This window comes from Peromyscus leucopus, unplaced genomic scaffold, assembly GCF_004664715.2.
Source record: "Peromyscus leucopus breed LL Stock unplaced genomic scaffold, UCI_PerLeu_2.1 scaffold_1624, whole genome shotgun sequence".
NCBI lineage: Eukaryota > Metazoa > Chordata > Mammalia > Rodentia > Cricetidae > Peromyscus > Peromyscus leucopus.
This window is the reverse complement of record NW_023504803.1, coordinates 2,802-22,161: the sequence shown is the minus strand read 5'-3', so window position 1 is coordinate 22,161 and position 19,360 is coordinate 2,802. Positions and strand designations below refer to the sequence as shown.

At 44.1% G+C, this 19,360-nt stretch overlaps 1 pseudogene; it reads left to right on the top strand.

Moving 5' to 3' along the window:
* Window positions 1-255: 255 nt before the first annotated feature.
* Window positions 256-18,540, top strand: LOC114689277 (annotated as a pseudogene).
* Window positions 18,541-19,360: the final 820 nt, after the last annotated feature.

The following is a 19,360-nucleotide window of genomic DNA, read 5'->3' as shown; positions in this document are numbered from 1 at the left end:
CTGTCAAAGACATCTACAAAAATATCTCTTACACCTTTACACATAATATATAGAACTATAAATCTGCCAATGTAGAAATTCCCCTGAAATTCTTAGTGCACTACAAAAATAAACAAGGCAAAATATCATATGTAAACAATTTCAAATTTTTGGCATGTATGTTTTTCTAACTAGTGTGCAGCTTTATACATACACACACACACACACACACACACACACACACACACACACACACACACGATATTTTAGACACACATGGAAGATCAGACACCAATTCCAAACAGGAATTTTACAAAATGTGATAAAGAACAAAAAGCTGAAAGGGCCAAGATATAAAAAGTCCATTCAGAAAGGCAGTCCAGAGGTTTCAAGAATAGATTGCTTGATTTGTTGATACATGCTCAAAATGCAATCAATTTCTTGAGAGCAAGTGCTAGGGTTGATGCGCCAACAGCCAGAGGTCAAAGTGCAGTAACAATAGGCAGAGTGAAAAAATGGATGGCAGGTGTCCTTAGGTCTATGGATGCTACATTGAGGAGTACGAACTTTGAAAGGATTTCTGCCTTAATAGACAAATTTGAACACCAGTTTGAAACATTCGATGTTCAAACACAGCACTGGAAGATGCAATGTGTCGCACGACCACCCTAACACCCCTATAGAACCAAGTGATAATGGTGCTTCAGAAAAGGGCAGGGGAAGCTGCCCTTGATCTCAGTATGGAGCTTCCGGGTCAGGCAGATATATGATGATGCAAGTGTTTCTTCTACAAGGCAGGATGAACTGTCACAGAGGCATGGTCAACATGAACTCAGGAGTTCTTGGATGGGGAGGCAGAGGAGGGGCCAGTATCACTGGGCACAGGAACAGGGGCACCCACAGATCAGGGTTCACGGGGCATTAATTGTTAGGTGTGAGACCTCTTTAAGTTCTTATGTGTAGGTATGTGTTTTAGTAAAGGCATGGGATGCCAGTAACTTTAAGAAGCCAGATTTTTGGGTCATCCTAAATCTTAAACTTTAGGGGATATAAGTTACATACAACCTCCTGGAACCAGGAGCCTAACTTGGGTCCTCTACATGAGTACTGTGTGCTCTGAACTTTTGAGCCACTTATCCACTCTGATCAAAGAGATCATCATGTAGGCTTGACTGATCGCAGCGCTGGCCACTGACAATCCCTCACTCTCTGCTCTGGGTTCTGGTTTCAGGGTGTGGGGCTCAAAGTCCCAACCTTCTAATCATGCTGTTCTCTATCCATGACCAGTCCACATCTTGAAGCTGTCAAGTTATCTCACAAGAATCATAAGACGGCTCTTATTCCAGAGACTCCCAGGGTTCTTAGGAGCTGGGCTAAGAAGTGAGGAAGAGCCTAATGTTTTACATTCACACAGCTACAGGGAGTACATACCAGTGATATTGAGAAATCTACAACACGTGATTACTCTGAGGTTTCCCTAGGAGGACCTCCTAGGTCATCTCTCTACTGTACCCACAACAAGCAAAATATGCTTTAAAAAATCTCTTCACACTTGTGAGGAAGGTCATTGTGAAACAGCCATCTCCTAAGGGAGGTTTCCATCTCTTCATACATCTCATTTTTGCTAACTTTCACTAAGGCAACTTAAACGGCTCTTCAGAGACTCAGATCTGAGGAAGGTATGCGGAAGCTGTGCTGTGATTAATCCAAGTCATATGTGACAAGGGAATTCTTGGTCTGATTTTGACCTTGAGGACATAAGTGCTGAGGACACTTGTCCTCTTGTCCATGTTTTGATCCTTGAGGTGTTCTTGATTGACTTCCCAGGGACCTCTTCTGAAATGTATGCTTACTTAGAGGTGGCCTAGCTGGGCCAATGTGCTGTTACTGTCGTCAGTGGATGGACATCAGGGACATATTTACAAAATAAGCACTAAAAGGTCAGAATTGACTCTTGATCCAATCCCACTCTATTCTTGGTTGTATTGTCACGTTCATACTCATGAGGGATCTTGTAGCATACCTGGATGGGTTTCAACAGGGTCCTGTATTAGGTTGGGCTTCCCAGGGTCCTGTCCTTTGACATAGGCAGTCCCAGGAATGAAGGGAGAGAAAGGCTAAGGATGCTGTGTCACCAGTGTCCCTAATGTGGGGTTCTGCTGTGACCTGGTGGTTCATTTTAATTCTAAACAATTGGTTGAAATCAGGGACACAACCCTACAACTTCACCATTGTAGAGGGACACAGATTCCTGAATATGTATTTATTCTTATAAATTAACTTTTTTAAAACAGGGTCAGTCTTATACGTACCTTGCTCTCCTGTAGAAACTCACATTATTGCACCAGTGTGTCCTTAAACATGCAGATCTGTCTGTCTGTGTGCTGTCATTAAAGGCATGTTCTACCATGCCTATGGTAAGAATCAAAAAGAATTTTATTACTGTATTTATAGAACATTAAACAATCTCATGTGCTGTCATTCCTAAAACATTGACAGGAGATTCCAGGTATGAGTTAACTCTTCAGGATTCCAGTGAGCTTCTCAAAACACACATTAGGCAGAAAGTATTTAGGCAGAGTGTAGAGGCCTGTCTTGGCTACATAGAGAAACTGTTTGAAAATATCTGCATTACATATTTGAAATAAATGCTAAATATAAACTTATTTTGGGTGAGAACTCCAGAAGATCTAACTCTGGTGTCCAGTCAGTCAGCAGCTGTCATCACGGCTCTATGGGGACAAAGTGGGCAGTTCACTGAACATTCCTGGCCAGCCTGGGCTACATGGAGTTACACTCCATCTCAGCAAAGAGAATCAAAGTGGATGTGGTGACAAGTGCCTGTCATCCTACACTCTGGGACAGGGATGTGGGATGTCAGGAGCCTCAGGACAGCCCTTCACAATACAACAGTGAAATGAAGCCTCAGCCTATAGACCTTTAAGTTTGACAGGTAGACAATCTGTTGAACCCAGATCTGAGTAGAAAAACCACTCCCATCTGAATAACTAGGTCAAGAACTAGGGGAGCTCTTGGCAAAGGTATCTGCAGAACTACACCTGTGACCTGCCTTGGCACTTCTGTACTGGAAACCCACAAACTCACAGGCATCCTATCATGACCCAGAGGAGCATTCTTAGCCAGGTGGGACATTCAGCCTGGCTAGCTCCGTGGAAGCAGGTGATGTCCCCAGAAAGCTGGTTGGGAGCTAATGCATTTAGAATGGAGTCCACACCAGGATGTGCATCTGTGGCCTGTGCATCTGCAGGTGCCAATTCTCCCTACCCAATAGATTCAGGAATGTGCTGACTTCAGACCTACAAAAGCAAACCCTTCATTGCTATACCCAAGTCTTAGTAAAGATCATAAATCTTAAAGTAATCCAGGAGTGAGATGTGCTCAGTGATGTCAGGGTCTAGAAAGTTATCCAATTCATAGAAGTCTTCAATGAGGAGGTGGACGTGGATGGGAGCTGAACCGGAGCATCATTGTGACAGGGATTGTTTGCTGATGGAATCTCACTTGTGTTTTGCTCGTTACCTTGTTCTGGGTCCTTCTGCTGTGAAATACAAGTGGTCTGAGATGAGCACTGAGATGAGACCAGCTGGTTTGCAGCAAGAGCCAAACAGAGTTCTGGACTGCAGTGTGTCTTCATGTGTCTTCACCTGAAAGAATTAAAAACAGTGTGGGGAACAGGAGCAGTGGATGAGCATTAAGGGAACTGCATTGAGTGTTTCTCCTATGGCTTTTCAGACAGCTTTCTCAAGAGTCAGCCCAGAGCTTTGTGCTAGGCAAGACAGAGGAAGGAGAAGCTCTCCTGTGGGAGTGGCTTATTATACACTGGAAGTTCTGGAGCCTGAGAGGGCCACCCCTGAGTGGAGAAAATAACCTGGAGAGGCAGCCAGCCCTGCAGCTTTGATGCCTTCCTCCTCCTGTGCTGTGGATTGACTATTGCTCTGCTCTCTCTGCTGTTCTGAAAGCTGCAGATTTCCCTGACAAATTCAGGGAACTGGCGTGGTCTTAGTGTAAGGTGTGGAAATCCTGCAGAGAAGAGCCAAACAAATCCAGATGCACCAGGCTTCAAACAGCTGCATAGTGTGTCAGGGTCCAGTTTCAGGCTCAGCAAATGTCCCAAACGTTCACATGTAGTTTTGAATCAACAGCAGGACTCTAGGGCAGGGCCAGGTACCAGATCTTGGACCTTTTGAGTGGAGCTGTATTCAGAAGCCAATGCCTTTTTTGAGGAGTGTGTCAGCATAATGCACTGGGAAAAGGGGTAAACCTCAGGTCTTCTGTGAAAAGTAGAGGCCAGCTGGTGTGGATTCATCAGCCTATCTGAACCTGATGACAGGGACTTGGATGAAAATCCTCAAGTTCAAGCATTTCAGGGCTTGGGTTCAGAGTCAAGGGAGATGGACTTGTATGTGTTCAAGATCCCCCATTGTTCTGAATTTGGTATCATTATATTCACGACTGAAGTCAGTCTTCATAAGAAATCAGTGAAGTTTTCTTTTGGGCCTTGCATAACTTTAGTAAATGATTCAATTTTCTTTCCTACTTCAATTCTGTCCCAAGCATTCAAGGATGCTGTGAGGCATAAACCCAGGGTGTAGCCATCATATAAAATTGTCTTTATACATCAGCATAACCACCCTTTCTAAGATGTTGATCTTGGGAAATTTCTAGACCTCTAGCCCTACTCCATTTTTCAATAGTCTTAGCTTCATCCTTCACCCAGGTCCTCCACTATAATTGGGACCAGCCTCCAAGACTGCTGTAACCAAATCTCTCTAGTCTTGAGGGATAATTTTATTGCAAGGTGTGACCATGAGTTTAAAATCTGCTTTCCAAAAGGTGAGTGCATGCCACCTAAGACTATTGTTTCCTTGAATCTCTCAAATGCAACATTTACAAAGGAGTCAATTCATAACTTACAGAGTCTTGGGGATATCTACCATTTGGTAGTTCCTGTAAGTTACTGGATAAATTAAGGTTGGCTATTTTAAAGTCTTAGTCTCTTTCTCTGTAACTTTATAATTCAATGTTGAGATTAGTTCTTCTTTTAGTTCTCCTGTTGGACAGGAATATCTCTATGATCCATTTTAATAAGTTATTCTAAGACTTGTATCTTGGCACTCACATAAACCAACTTGGCACTCAAACTAACGCTTTTACGGATAAAACAAGAATGATCAAAATGATGTTTAAAATTGACACTACATAAATGCCATCAATGTGTCTTCATGTGTCTTCAGCTGAAGAGACTTAAAAACATTTTGGGAAAAAGCAGTGGATGGGTGTTAAGGGACTTGAATTGAGGAGTGTTTCTCCAATGGCTGTTTTAGACAGATTTCTCTTGGGTCAGCCCTGAGTTTTGTCTTGAGGAAGACTGAGGAAAAAGCTCCCCTGGGAGGGGCTTATACTCTGGGCGTTCAGGAAAGTGAGAGGGCCATTCTTGAGTGGAGAAAATAACCTGGAGAGGCAGCCTGCACTGTAGCTTTATACCTTCCTCCTCCTTTTCTGTGGATTGACTATTTCTCTGCTCTCTCAGCTTTTCTTAAAGCTGCCGCTCTCCCTGACAAATTCAGGGAACTGCTTTTGTGCAGACTCAACAGATTCAACAGACAGGAGCCAAAGCAAATCCAGATGTACCAGGCAAAGAGCTGCATGGTGGGACAGGGTCCAGTTTCAGGCTCAGCAAATGCCCCAAAACTTCATAATGTAGTTTTGAGTCAACAGCAGGACCAGGGCAGGGCCAGGTATACCAGATCTTGGTCCTCTTGAGTGGGGCTGGCTTCAGAAGTCTGCTTCTGCGGAGAGGTTTATAATTCACTGGGAAAGGGGATAAACTTCAGGTCTTCTGAGAAACTAGAGGCCAGCTGGTGTGGATTCATCAGGCAACCTTAACCTGATGACAGGACTTGGATGAAAATCCCCAAGTTCAAGCATTTCAGGCCTTGGGTTCACATGCACAGGAGATGAACATGTATGAAGGCATTGCTGCCTATGGATAGAACCCTCTCCATGCATTATTTTTCTAACTGCATCCCGTGTTCAACAGAGGGTAATGGACTGGAGCTCACCTGCTGCCTCTCTGCATCTGTCTGTGTCCAGATGTGAACTTTAGGCTGGCTTGTGGGACTTAGTAATACTGTATTTTCCATGGTCTTGAGTGGGAGGGGCTTTCAGTCAATCTCTTTATCTAGTTTTGTTCAGGTAGTAAGGTTAAATTTAATCACATTGGACTACCTTAGGAAAATCTTTTAGGGTGGGCAATCTAAGGCCCAGGGTGTGGGTCTGGGTGGTAGCTGATCTAGTCAGTCAAGGCCACTGGGACTGGCCCACCTAACATCTACCCCATCTGAACTGTGGAAAGAGTGTGCATGAAGGGACTAGTACTGTGGATCAATAACCACAGGATCTCTGAGTCAGGTAACAGGATGGTATCCAAGCAGAGTTTTTGAAGGTCCAAGGATGACTCTGGACCTTGAACTAGACCAGTGACTCTTTGCAATGAGTATGTTGTGGGTGGGTCTCACTGGACTAAGGGTACACTGGGTGACACACTGAAGCACCCAATGACACCAGGATGAATGAAGAGGTGTTGGCCAGACAGGAGTGAGGTGGTCTGCTGTTTTTTGGTTTTAAATGATTTTGAGGGAGTTTCTTAGGGATGCTTCAGGGATGAGGGGAGGATATAGAATGTCTCAGATGAGCAGATTGGAGTGTATGATGGGAAACTTTCTAATAAGGAATAATGTATGAATTCTTAGTAATTCCCAAGTTTTCTCAACTGTTGTGAAGGGACAAGATGTCTTCAAGTTGTAGTGGACACTAGTGAAGGATCATGGCAAGTCTGTGTTTTTACAGAGGGAATAGCCTCATCTGGCCTTCAGTGACCATAATGGGGTGTGTCTGAAGCCTAGAACAGCTGTCCCATAGATGGGTCCTCTCACTGAGGATTGTACTAGAAATGTGCTTACATCTCAGGGAGGGTGAAGCTAAGGAGCCAGGATCCCTATGATCCTGAAGTGTGCTTGTTCCTGGATGGTCCGCCAATGCCTGTGGATGCTGAGGTGGGTCTGGGCATGGGGAGATCTGCCCTGCTGAAGAGCTGACTGCCGAACAGGAAGCTCAGACACTTGACAGAACCTCCTGCCAGGATTTTTACTGTACAGCCAGGAGTCACAAGTTCAAACCAGCAATGCAGAAGCAGAGCCCGAATGGTCACACTCCAGATGAGGGCTTTCAGTCAATCTTTCTCTTATCATGCTGGAGAGAGAGCTCAGCCAGGGTTCAAGGGCATTTCCTCTTCTAAGGAAGCACCTGGTTTGATTTCCAGCATCCACATTGTAAATCACAAAATGTAACTTCTTCAGTGGATTTGATATCCTGGCACTGATGGACGGGCACTGTACATAGAACACTGACATAGGTCACTGCTTGGTCCTAGGTCCTCAGCTCCAAAGCTAAGATCTGGGGAGACGGTATGAGAATTAGGGGACAAGAATTGCAGATAACAAGACTGTGACCTCCTTAGAAGTCTCTAAGAAATTGCTCATCCACTTTAGCCTTGCTCACCCTGAAGCATGAAGTTCTTATCATTTGGAAATGGTGTTGTGAAGATTGATTTTTGGCATCACTGAACCCCCCCCTTTTTTTTTTTGGACCAAACTTCTTTCCTACAACTAGCTATTGACTCCCCAGGACTCTGAAGGGCAGGTCACCAGACTCCTAATGTTACAGGAATACTGGAAGTGTATATCTACCATGGTGAGATCCTCATTCCCAGTCTCCTTGTATGTATAAATGAGGTCCATTAAGCATGTCTGTATAAGTTCTCCAAGAGAAGTGGAGGTGTATAGACCATCTAGGGACCATAATAGAGACATAAGCTCCAGATGGAAAGTGTGAAGAACCCTGAAATTATTTCCTCTCCATCCCTCATGCAGAGCATGTCCAGGCTCTCAGTCAGGCTGTTCTGCTGTCTTCTGTCTACCTACCATCTTCTAAAACCAAACGAACATTTAATGCCTAGAAATCTTCCCTTTCTTGAATGATTGCTCAGGCTGAGATCTCCAAAGTGAAGGTAGAAAATGTGATGATTGAGTGACTTTTTCTGAATAGGTGACAGTGCTGGATTAAAATGACAGTGGGAGTCTGCTCTACACTGGTCAAGAGTGGTACCAGGTCAGCTCCAGTTATCCAGTCATATAATTCCTGAAGACATTCATGAGGTGCTAGGAAAGCACTTTACAGTGATGTAGCATTTACATATCAAAATCCCACTGGCCTGACTCCTCCCACTCAGGAACCTGACTTGGTCAGAGGAGAGTGGGATAGTCCCCAAGTAAATCATCAAAGCTAAAATCATTAAAGTGGTGACATTGATGGCTGGAGAGAGAGCTTAGCCAGGGTTTAAGGGCATTTCCTCTTCTAAGGAAGCACCTGGTTTGATTTCCAGCATCCACATTGTAAATCACAAATGTAACTTTTTCAGTGGATTTGATATCCTGGCACTGATGGGTGGGCACTGTACATAGAACACTGACATCCTTCAGGTGATACACACCACACACACACACACACACACACACACACACACACACACATTTTTTTTAACTGAAGCATTGGATACTTCCATGAAGTATTTGATGGAAATGCTTAAACTAATACTTGGCTATTTAAACTGCTAATTTTTATGCTGGCAGAGACTCTTTTGGAGCCAGCTAGAGAGGTCTCTATAACATGATGAAATGGGGAATTCAGGTTCTTAATTGGCACAGCCATATCTGAATAGAATGGCAGAAGTCAAAAGCCAGCACAGCTTCCTGACAAAATCCAGCAAGCTGAGCCCACATGATGGCTGCCATGTCACCTTTGGTTTTCATCTCTACCTGTTACATTTGATATTTTAAAATATTTGTACAATTTGGGGTGTTGGGTTGATGGAAAATTCCTTATGAATCATTTATGCCTTCTCCAGGAATGCTGCTCTCTAAGTTATCCAGGAAAGTCCTGTACATACTATCCCCCCCTTGAGGGAGATATCCTTATCTACCTGAAGGTCTTCCCTAACACTTGAAGGCTTGACACATAAAGAAAAGCAGAGGTCTCTTCATGAGGCTATGAGACATTCTTGAAACATCTGTCCCGTACTACACGGAACAAGATATTCAAAACAAAATAAAATTAAAAGGTCAAGATATCAGTGGGCTAGAGGATTGTCCACAGTTCAGATTACAAGGCTCTTCCCACTGTATACTCAGACAATTATGTGGCATACAACTCTGGCCTACACAGAGACACATTGAATGAGCAAGTATGGAGTGGAAATATGATAAAAATATGAGGTGTTAGGACTTCCATCTCTTAGAATTTAGCTCATGTAGAGCCATATAATGTCATTCAATGACCAAGGAACAACAGAATGCCAGGATTAGACATATAGACCAATTCTATAAAGATATAAATGTGAACATGGATATTATGCAGGAATTTGAATAATAACTATCAGTTTTAGCCTGAGGATTTCCCTGGGCACTCTGACCACTAAGAGTTAATAATACATTGCTTGAGACATGGCAAAATGCCCAGGCGTGACTTGAAGATTTTGTTTTTGGTCTCATGTCCTTGAAGCAGCCAAAACAACCAGACTGAGCACAGGCTGTCATATGCCTCTAGATTTCACAAAATTTGGGTTATGGGTTTTATGAGTAAGAATGATAACTCTGTTTATTAATGATGTCAAAACTTGATGGAAAATGATTGGAAATGATAACTCTGTTCTGTCATAGTTTATAATGATGACTAAAAGATGAGCAAAAGAAAGTGAAACACATGTCCCCAAACCAAAAAATTATATGATCTGTGTTTTTGAAACATCATGAATGTATTCCTGCTAACTAAGTTCTGTTAAAATAAATACTCTGCTGCTAATCAGTCAGGCTGCAAGATTCTCCTGACCATCATGGCCTGGCTCACTTCCTTCTCCCAACTCTGTACATCCTCTACAGGATCCATCCACCACTGGGGAATGGCTCCTGGCACTTAGTCACATTAGATCCCTCAACACTTTTGAGTGGCATTATAATTTCACAATGCAGATAACAGAAGGTAGTATCTGCTCCCTTGTTCACTGGAATGATTGGCAACCTTCAGTGGTTCATTTTAAAATGAACCCTTCAAGTTAGAATGGTTACTCATGATCTCCAGTGCTTCAGACACTTGACATGAATAGGCCAGTCTTCACAAACAGTTCTCCAGTGCATAGTAGCTGAATGTTGCCAAATAACACTTGGTACTGATACCACAGAAGGAAACAGCCACAGCAGACAAGATCAAAGTCCCTCACCTGACTTCTCCACCTGTGCTGCCCATTGCCAGCAGAAGTTCATTATTTTTATGTCCCATTGATTATGCATTATCCTCTGCATTCTTTGGTTTTCCTAATGGATAGAAATGCTCACAGACCTTGGATTTCAAATGACATGTGCAACAAGTGGGTAACAGAATTGGCACCACTGGGCAGAGGTAGAGCCAGAAGCAAGGTGGTGGGAGGAACTTCTGTATCCACTCAGGGCACATGAGCCTTGATCCACACTCCCTTGTGTTCAGGTCTGTGGAGCCTTTCAAAATGATATCTTATATGGTGCTTGAAACATTTTTTTATTTTCTTAATATATATTTTATTTTACAATACCATTCAGTTCTACATATCAGCCATGGGTTCCCCTATCTCCCCCCTCCCATCCCCTCCCCTTACCCCAGCCTACCCCTCCATTCCACCTCCTCCAGGACAAGTCCTCCCCCGAGGACTGTGATCAACCTGGTAGACTCAGTCCAGGCAGGTCCAGTCCCTTCCTCCCAGACTGAGCCAAGTATCCCTGCATAAGCTCCAGGTTTCAAAGCCAACTCATGCAATGAGCACAGGACTTGGTCCCACTGCCTAGTTGCCTCCCAAACTGATCAAGCCAATCAATTGTCTCACTATTCAGAGGGCCTGATCCAGCTGGGGCCCCTCAACCTTTGGTTCATAGTTCATGTGTTTCCATTCATTTGGCTATTTTTTTCAATAATTGAGTAAAACTGAAATTTATTATAAGCCACAGTCGTCCTAGGGACCTCCATGCTATTATATAATAGCCTCTATGGTTCTATGGGTTGTGGTATGATTGTTCTTTATTTTATATCTAGAGTCCACCCTATGAGTGAGTACATTACCATGACTGTCTTTCTGGGTTTGGTTACCTCACTCAGGATGATTTTTTTCTAGTTCCATCCATTTGCCTAAAAAATTTTCATGCTTTCATTGTTTTTTCTCTGCTGAGTAGTACTCCATTGTGTATATGTACCACATTTTTTCTCATCCATTCTTCCGTTGATGGGCATCTAGGTTGTTTCCAGGTTCTGGCTATTACAAATAGTGCTGCTATGAACATAGCTGAGCATGTATCTTTATGTATGAATCAGCATTCCTTGGTATATGCCAAGAGTGGGATGCTGGGCTTGAGGTAGTTCGATTCCTAATTTTCTGAAAAACCGCCATACTGATTTCACAGTGTTGTACAAGTTTACATTCCCACCAACAGTGGAGAAGTGTTCCCTTTGCTCCCACATCCTCTCCAACATTGGCTGTCATTGGTGTTTTTGATCGTAGCCATTCTAACAGGTGTAAAGGTGGTATCTCAGAGTCGTTTTGATTTGCATTTCTCTGATTAAGGATGTTGAGCATTTCTTTAAATGTCTTTCAGCCATTTGTAATTCTTGTTTTGTGAATTCTCTGTTTAGCTCTTTAGCCCATTTTTTAATTGGAGAAAACATTTTTGCATAAGGTTGTTTGTATAGGTGTCTGTGTTTAGGTACACACAGGTGAGTGCAGGAGCCCTCGGAGAGCAAGAGTTTGGATCCTTATAGAACTCAACTTGTAGGGGTGTAAGTCACATGCTATGGGAACCAGAACCCTAACTTGGGTCCTCTATGTGAGTACTGTGTGCTCTCAACTTTTGAGACACCTACCCACGCCTATTGTAGGATCCTCCTAATGTAGATATGAATGATCACAGCACTGGCCACTGACAATCCCCCACTCTCTCCTCTGGAGTTATGGATTATGGGTGGGGGCTCAAAGTCCCAACCTTTTAATCATGCTTGTTCTTTATTCATGACCAGTTCCATGACCAATCCACATCTTCAAGTTATCAAGTTATCTCGAAAGCATCTAAGAACAGCTCTTATTCCAAAGACTCCCTGGTGGTGTTAGAGGCTGGACTAAGAAGTGAGAATCCAGGTGTGATTTGACTCACCAGCCTCCTATGAGATTGTCAACACACATTAGGCAGAAGATATTTTGGTCAGAATGTAGAAGCCAACTTGGACTACAGACAGAAACTGTCTCAATATATCAATATTTAACATATATATTACAAATACTTATACAGACTTAATTTGGTAAAGGGAACTCCTAAAGACCTAACTCTGGTGTCCAGTCACCAGTCACAGCATTCTGGGGACAAAAGTGGCGGCAGTTCACTGAACATTCCTGGCCAGCCTGGGCTACATGGAGTTACACTCCATCTCAGCAAAGAGAACACCAAGTGGATGTGGTGACAAGTGCCTGTCATCCTACACTCTGGGACAGGGATGCGCGATGTCAGGAGCCTCAGGACAGCCCTTCACAATACAACAGTGAAATGAAGCCTCAGCCTATGACCTTTAAGTTGACAGATGGGCAAACTAACTTGAACCCCAGATCTGAGTGTCCAGACCACTACATTCTAAGTAAATAGGCCAAGAACTCTAGAGGAGCTCTGGGCAAAGGCATCTGCAGGAACTACACCTGTGACCTGCCTTGGCACTTCTGTACTAGAAACCCACAACTCACAGGGTTCATGTCATGACCCTCAAATGACCCTACAGGAGCATGCATAGCCAGGTGGCGACACTCTGCCAGGCTAGCTAAGTCAAGTAAGTGATGTCCCCAGAGAGCTGATTGGGATCTACTGCAACCTGAAAGGAATCCACACCAGGAGGTGCATCTGTGGCCTGTGAATCTCCAGGTGCCAATTCTCCCTACCCAATAGATTCAGGAATGTTCCTGATTTCAGGCTTGCAAACCAAAGCCTTCCTTGCTATACCCATATCTTAGTAAAGATCAAGAATCTTAAAACTAATCCAGTAGTGAGATGTACTCAGTGATGTCAGGGTCTAGAAAGTTATCCAAATCATAGAGGTTTCCAGTGAAGAGCTCGCCATGGATGGCAGCTGAGCCTGAACTTTCTCTGTAGCTGGGATAGTTTCCTGAAGCAGTCTCACTAGGCCTTAGCATTTCCTTCTGCCTATCAAAAGACAAGTGCTCTGGCTTCAGACACCATGTCATCAGAGGGGGTCAGCCCTTCATGCTTCTATTCCTCCTTAAGCTTCGTGTGAAGCTGGAGTTAAGCTGTTTCAGAACCTTCACTGAGAGAGACCAGCTGGTTTGCAAGCAAGCAGCCAAACAGAGTTCTGGACTGCAGTGCTGTCTTCATGTGTCTTCATCTGAAGAGAATTAAAAACTGTGTGGGGAAAGGAGCAGTGGATGAGCATTAAGGGAACTGCATTGAGTGGTTCTCCTATGGATGTTTCAGACAGCTTTCTCAAGAGTCAGCCCAGAGCTTAGTCTTGGGCAAGACAGAGGAAGGAGAAGCTCTCCTGTGGGAGTGGCTTATTATACACTGGAAGTTCTGGAGCCTGAGAGGGCCACCCCTGAGTGGAGAATAACCTGGAGAGGCAGCCAGCCCTGCAGCTGTGATGCCTTCCTCCCTGTCCTGTGGATTGACTATTGCTCTGCTCTCTCTGCCTGTTCTGAAAGCTGCAGCTTTCCCTGACAAATTCAGGGAACTGGCATGGTCTTAGTGCAAGGTGTGGAAATCCCACAGAGAAGAGCCAAACAAATCCAGGCACCAGGCACCAAGAGCTGATGGTGTGTCAGGGTCCAGTATCAGGCTCAGCAAATGTCCCAACCCTTCACATGTAGTTTTGAATCAACAGCAGGACTCCAGGCCAGGGCCAGGTACCAGATCTTGGTCTCTTGAGTGGAGCCTTAGAAGCCAATGCCTTTTTTCAATAAAGGGGTAAACCTCAGGTCTTCTGTGAAAATTAGAGGCCAAGCTGTGTCGATTCATCTGTCTGAACCTGATGACAGGACTTGGATGAAAATCCACAAGTTCAAGCATTTCAGGGCTTGGGTTCCAATGCACAGGAGATGGACGGTGTGTGAAGAGCATTGCTGCCTATGAATAGAACCCTCTCCATGTATTAATTTCCTAGCTGCATTCTGTGTTCAAGAGAGGGCTAATGGCTGGAGCTAACCCATCTGCCATGTGAACTTTAGGCTGGCTTGTGGGACTTAGTAGTAGTATGTGTTTCAATAGTGTTAGAGATTGACTGAAAGCTCCTCCCCTTTATCTAGTTTTGTTCAGGTAGTAAGATTAATTTTTAATATCAGAGAGCTCAGTTAGAAAAATCTTCAGGGTGGGCCAATTCAAGGCCCAGGATGTGACTCTGGGTGGTAGCTGATCTAGTCAGTCAAAGCCACTCTTACTGGCCCACCCTAACATCAATCCCATCTGTGAGCTATGAGGGCATGAAGGGACTGGTCCTGTGGAACAATAACAGGATCTCTGATTCTGGGCAAAGGCAAGATATCCAAGTGTTTGGTCCAGTGATGACTGTGTACCAGGGGCCTTGACCTAGACCAGTGACTCTTTGCAATGGACATGTTGTGGGTGGGGGGTGGGTGTCTCACTGGACTAAGGTTATATTGGGTGACACATTGAAGCACGCAAGGCCACTAAAATGAATGGTGAAATGTTGAAAGACAAGAGTGAGGTTGTCTATTTTTAAATGATGTTGGGTTAATTAGTGGGGATGTATCACAGTTGTGGTGAAGATAGAGAGAAGTTCTCAGAGATGAGCAGGATTGGGTTATATGATGGGAAATTCCCAAATAATAAAGAATTATACTAAAACAATTATAAAATTAAATTTCTCAACTTATGTGTAGGGCAGGATATAGTCAAGTAGCATTGGACACTAGGAAACTATCATGGCATGCATCTGTGTTTACAGGGAGATTAGGCTCATCTGGACTTCAGTGGCCACAGTGGGGGTGTCTGGAGCCTAGGACAGCCTTCCCTTAGATGGATCCTCTGACTGGGGATTGTATATAAAATGCACTTACAGCTTAGGGAAGGTACAGCTAAGTAGCCAGGATCCCTAGGATCCCGAAGTGTGCTTGTTCCTGTATGGTCTGCCCACTGAGGTGGCTCTGGGCTTGGATAGAGCTCCACTGCTGAAGAGCTGACTGCTGAACAGGAAGCTCAGACATTTGACAGAACCACCTGCCAGGGTTTTCACTGTACAGTCAGGAGTCACAAGTAACAAAGTAGTGATGCAGAAGCACACCCCAATGGGTCACACTCCAGATGAGAGCCATTGTGCAAAGTTAGTGCTTGGTCCTAGGTCCTCAGCTAAGGATCTGAGGGGCAGTTTAAGCTTGTTAGGACAAAATATGGTACCCCAAGGACTACCAAGACTGTGGCCTCCTTGGTCTCTAGAGGCTATCTGCCCACCTACTGGGAGCCTTGCTACCCTCACCATGAAGCCTTCTGTCAAGTTCCGGCAGTGATGATGTGTAATTGATTTTTTGGCACAACACTGCCCACCCTTTCCTGGACCAAACTCTTTCTTTGCCACTAGCTACTTGTTCCCCCAGGGACTCTGAAGGCAGGTCAACTCCTGCTCCTGACATGACGCTCATGTTAGAGAAATACTAGAATACGGAGTGTTTTTGCTAACATGGTGAGATCCTGGGTTCCCAATCTCCTTTATGTGTTCATCGACACCATTAAAACTCTGTCTGTCTAAGAGAAGTGGAGGTGTATAGACTGACCGTGGCTCATGATGGAGATACAGGCTCCAGATGGAAGTGTGGGAAGAACCCTGCCAGTATTTTCTCTATTCACTGAATGTAGAGTCTCATTGCTCTTAGCCAGCTTTCCTGCTCGTCTTCTGTCTACCTACCCATCCTCTAAAACCAACGAACATTTATGCCTAGAAATCTTCCTTCAATGATTGCTCAGGCTGAGATCTCCAAAGTGAAGGTGCGAAATGATGATACTACAGTGATGACTTTTTCTGATAGGTGACAGGGCTGGATTAAAATGACAAAGTGGCGAGTTTGCTCTACACTGCGTCAACAGATGGTACCCAGTTCAGCTTGAGTATCCAGTCATATAATTCCTGAAGACAAATCTCATGAGATGCTAGGAAAGCTCTTTACAAAGTGATGTAGCATTTACATGTCAAGATCCCACCAGCCCTGACTCCTCCACATTCAGGACCTGACTACTTGGTCAGAGAGGAGAGTGGGATAGTCTCCCAAGTGAATCATCAAAAGCTAAAATCATTAAAAGTGGTGACATTGATGGCTGGAGAGAGAGCTCAGCCAGGGTTTAAGGGCATTTCCTGTTTTAGGAAAGCACCTGCTTAATTTCCAGCATCCACATTGTGAATCACAAATGTAACTCTCTTTCAGTGGATTTGAATGGACTGGCACTGATGGACTGTACATTAACTATACACGTTAACATGCAGGCACACACACAACAAAAACCAGGCAACACACACACAAACCAATGTTTTACACTGAAAGCACTGTATCTCCATAATATATATGGAAGAGAAACGCTTTAGTTATGACTGGATATTCAAACACTGCTAAAGTGTATGCGAAGCAGGCTCGAGAGCCATAAGAGCTCTCAGAGAACCATTAAATGCAAGAGAAATTAGGTTCAATGGAATCAACATCTAGCACAATCTCAACACTTTAGTGGTGTTATAATTTTCATAATTCAGACAGCAGGAAAGTAGTGTCTGCCCCCTTGTCACTGGACTGATTGGTCCATTCGAAAGAACCAATGGAAGCGTTGCCATTCAAGTTAGAATGGCTCTCCTGATCTACAGTGCTTCCTTCATAGACAGGAAACTGTTCTTCGCACACTAAACAGTTCTCCAGTGCCATATAGTGGGTGTTGCCACAACCAATTTGGCTACTGAACCATAGAAGAAGGAAACAGCCACAGCAGACAGATCAAAGTCCCGCACCTGACTTCTCCCACCTGTGCTGCCCAATTGCCAGGCAGAAGTGCATCATTCTATGTCCCATTGGCTATGAGTATTGTGTTCTTTGGTTTTCCTAATGGATAGAAATGCTTCAAGAACTTGGGATTTTCAAATGACATGTGCACACACAGTGGCGTAACAGAATTAACACCACTGGTAGAGTAGAGCAGCAGCAAGGCAGCGCACTTCTCTCTCCACTGGGTGACCCTACTTCTGTGCACCTTCTTGTGCCACCACCAATGCAGTGCCTTTGAGTCCCTGAAATCTTATATTGTTATCAAGCTGACAGCTTTACTTGGTTGGTTGAGGAGCAAAGTATACAGACATTTCAAATCTTAAAACAATGACCCAAACTCTCAGAGTCAATCATTGTGCTCATGTACCCACAGAGCCAGTGTTTCTGTTTGAACTTATTCCATTGATGCTCCATCCTAAAATTGGCTAGTTCTCCTAGACATCACATAACAATCAAATGCTCACAATCCTTAATTCCACTGACTCACAGTTTTATGCCACATACAGTACAAATTCAAAATTTCATTCCTTCATGAATACTAGCACAGGGTCACAAATTTTTAGGAAAATGGACTGCCATGACCAGAGACAGTTCTGATAGTGCAAGGACTGAGGAGTGGTTTTTTTAGGATACAGTTCTACTAGAAGCATGAGACCAGATGTAACTGAACAACTTCCAGACACAAACGCAGAACCGAGAGACTCCAAAATTACTATTTAGTGATGCTTGCTTTATGTTGTAGGATATAAAACTAGCCACCTCTATGGAATGTTATGGTGACCCCTGAGACAATCCCAGCCTCTCCTGATTCAGTATCCTAGCAGGTTGTACCAAAAAATAAACAACCATCAACTGATTTAACCTCTTAAAAAATCGTTTACACTTACACAAAAGGATGAGTGTGATTTCCCACCCCCCCTTTTAAAAATGTTTCTAGAGCTACTAAAAAAACTCGAATTTACAAAATAGTTGATAAAAATTTCCCTGGATTGTACAAGAAGAGGCGGGGACACTGACAGACATGATGGATAGTTAGTCGGCCTTGGCTTCTTCTCTTCGACTTCAGAGGCTGAACTCTGGTTTTCAGTCTCTCCATTTTCTGCAGGCATATCTGTGGTTTGCTGCTCAGCCACCTCTGCCTGTTTGCCCTTTGCTCCCCTCTTCCCTGTGGTTTGCACATTTTTGTCTGAATTATCCTTTCCACGGCCTTTTGTGGCTTTGTGTCCACCTTGGCGGGTTTGGCCGACAGCCTTGTGGGGCTTCACTTGGGCTCTGCCTTTGCTGTTCTGTCCACACTAACCTTCCTCTTGGGCTTCGTGGGCAGCTGGGTGGGAGGCGCGTGCGACGCCGAACCTGTCATGGAGCTACACCGCTTGAAACCGGTTTGTGTAAGGTTGTAATGTATAGGCGTCTGTGTTTACGTACACACAGGTGACTTCAGGGGCCCTGGGAGGGCAGAGAGATCAAATATGCCTAGAACTCAAGTTGGAGGGCATGTAAGCCACACGCTGTGGAACCAGAACCCTAACTTGGGTCCTCTACATGAGTACTGTGTTCTCTGAACTTTTGAGACACCTATCCACCCCTATTGTAGGATCTTCCTAATGTAGGCATGAATGATCACAGCACTGGCCACTGACAATTTCCCCCACTCTCTCTCTGGGGTTCTGGGTTATAGTGTTGGGGCTCAAAGTCCCAACCTTCTAATCGTGCTTGTTCTCTATCCATGACAGTCCACATCTTGAAGCTGTCAAGTTATATCTCACAAGAATCATAAGACAGCTCTTATTCCAGAGACTCCCAGGGTTCTTAGGAGCTGGGCTAAGAAGTGAGGAAAAGCCTAATGTTTTACATTCACACAGCTATGGGAGAATATATCAGTGATATTGAGAAATCTACAACACATGGTTCCTCTCTGTAGAACATTTCCCTAGAAGTACCTCAGAGACTTAGGTCATCTCTCTACTGTACCCAACAACAAGCCAATATGCTTCAAGACAACTCTCTTCACAATGTGTGAAAGGTCATTGTGAAACAGCCATCTCCTAAGGGGAGCTTTCCATCCCTCTCCATACATCTCACAGCTGCTAACTTTCACTGAGTCACCTTAAATGGCTCTTCAGAGACTCAGATCTGAGGAAGGTATGTGAAAGCTGTGCTGTGATTAAACCAAGTCATATGTGACAAGGTCGAAACAGACAA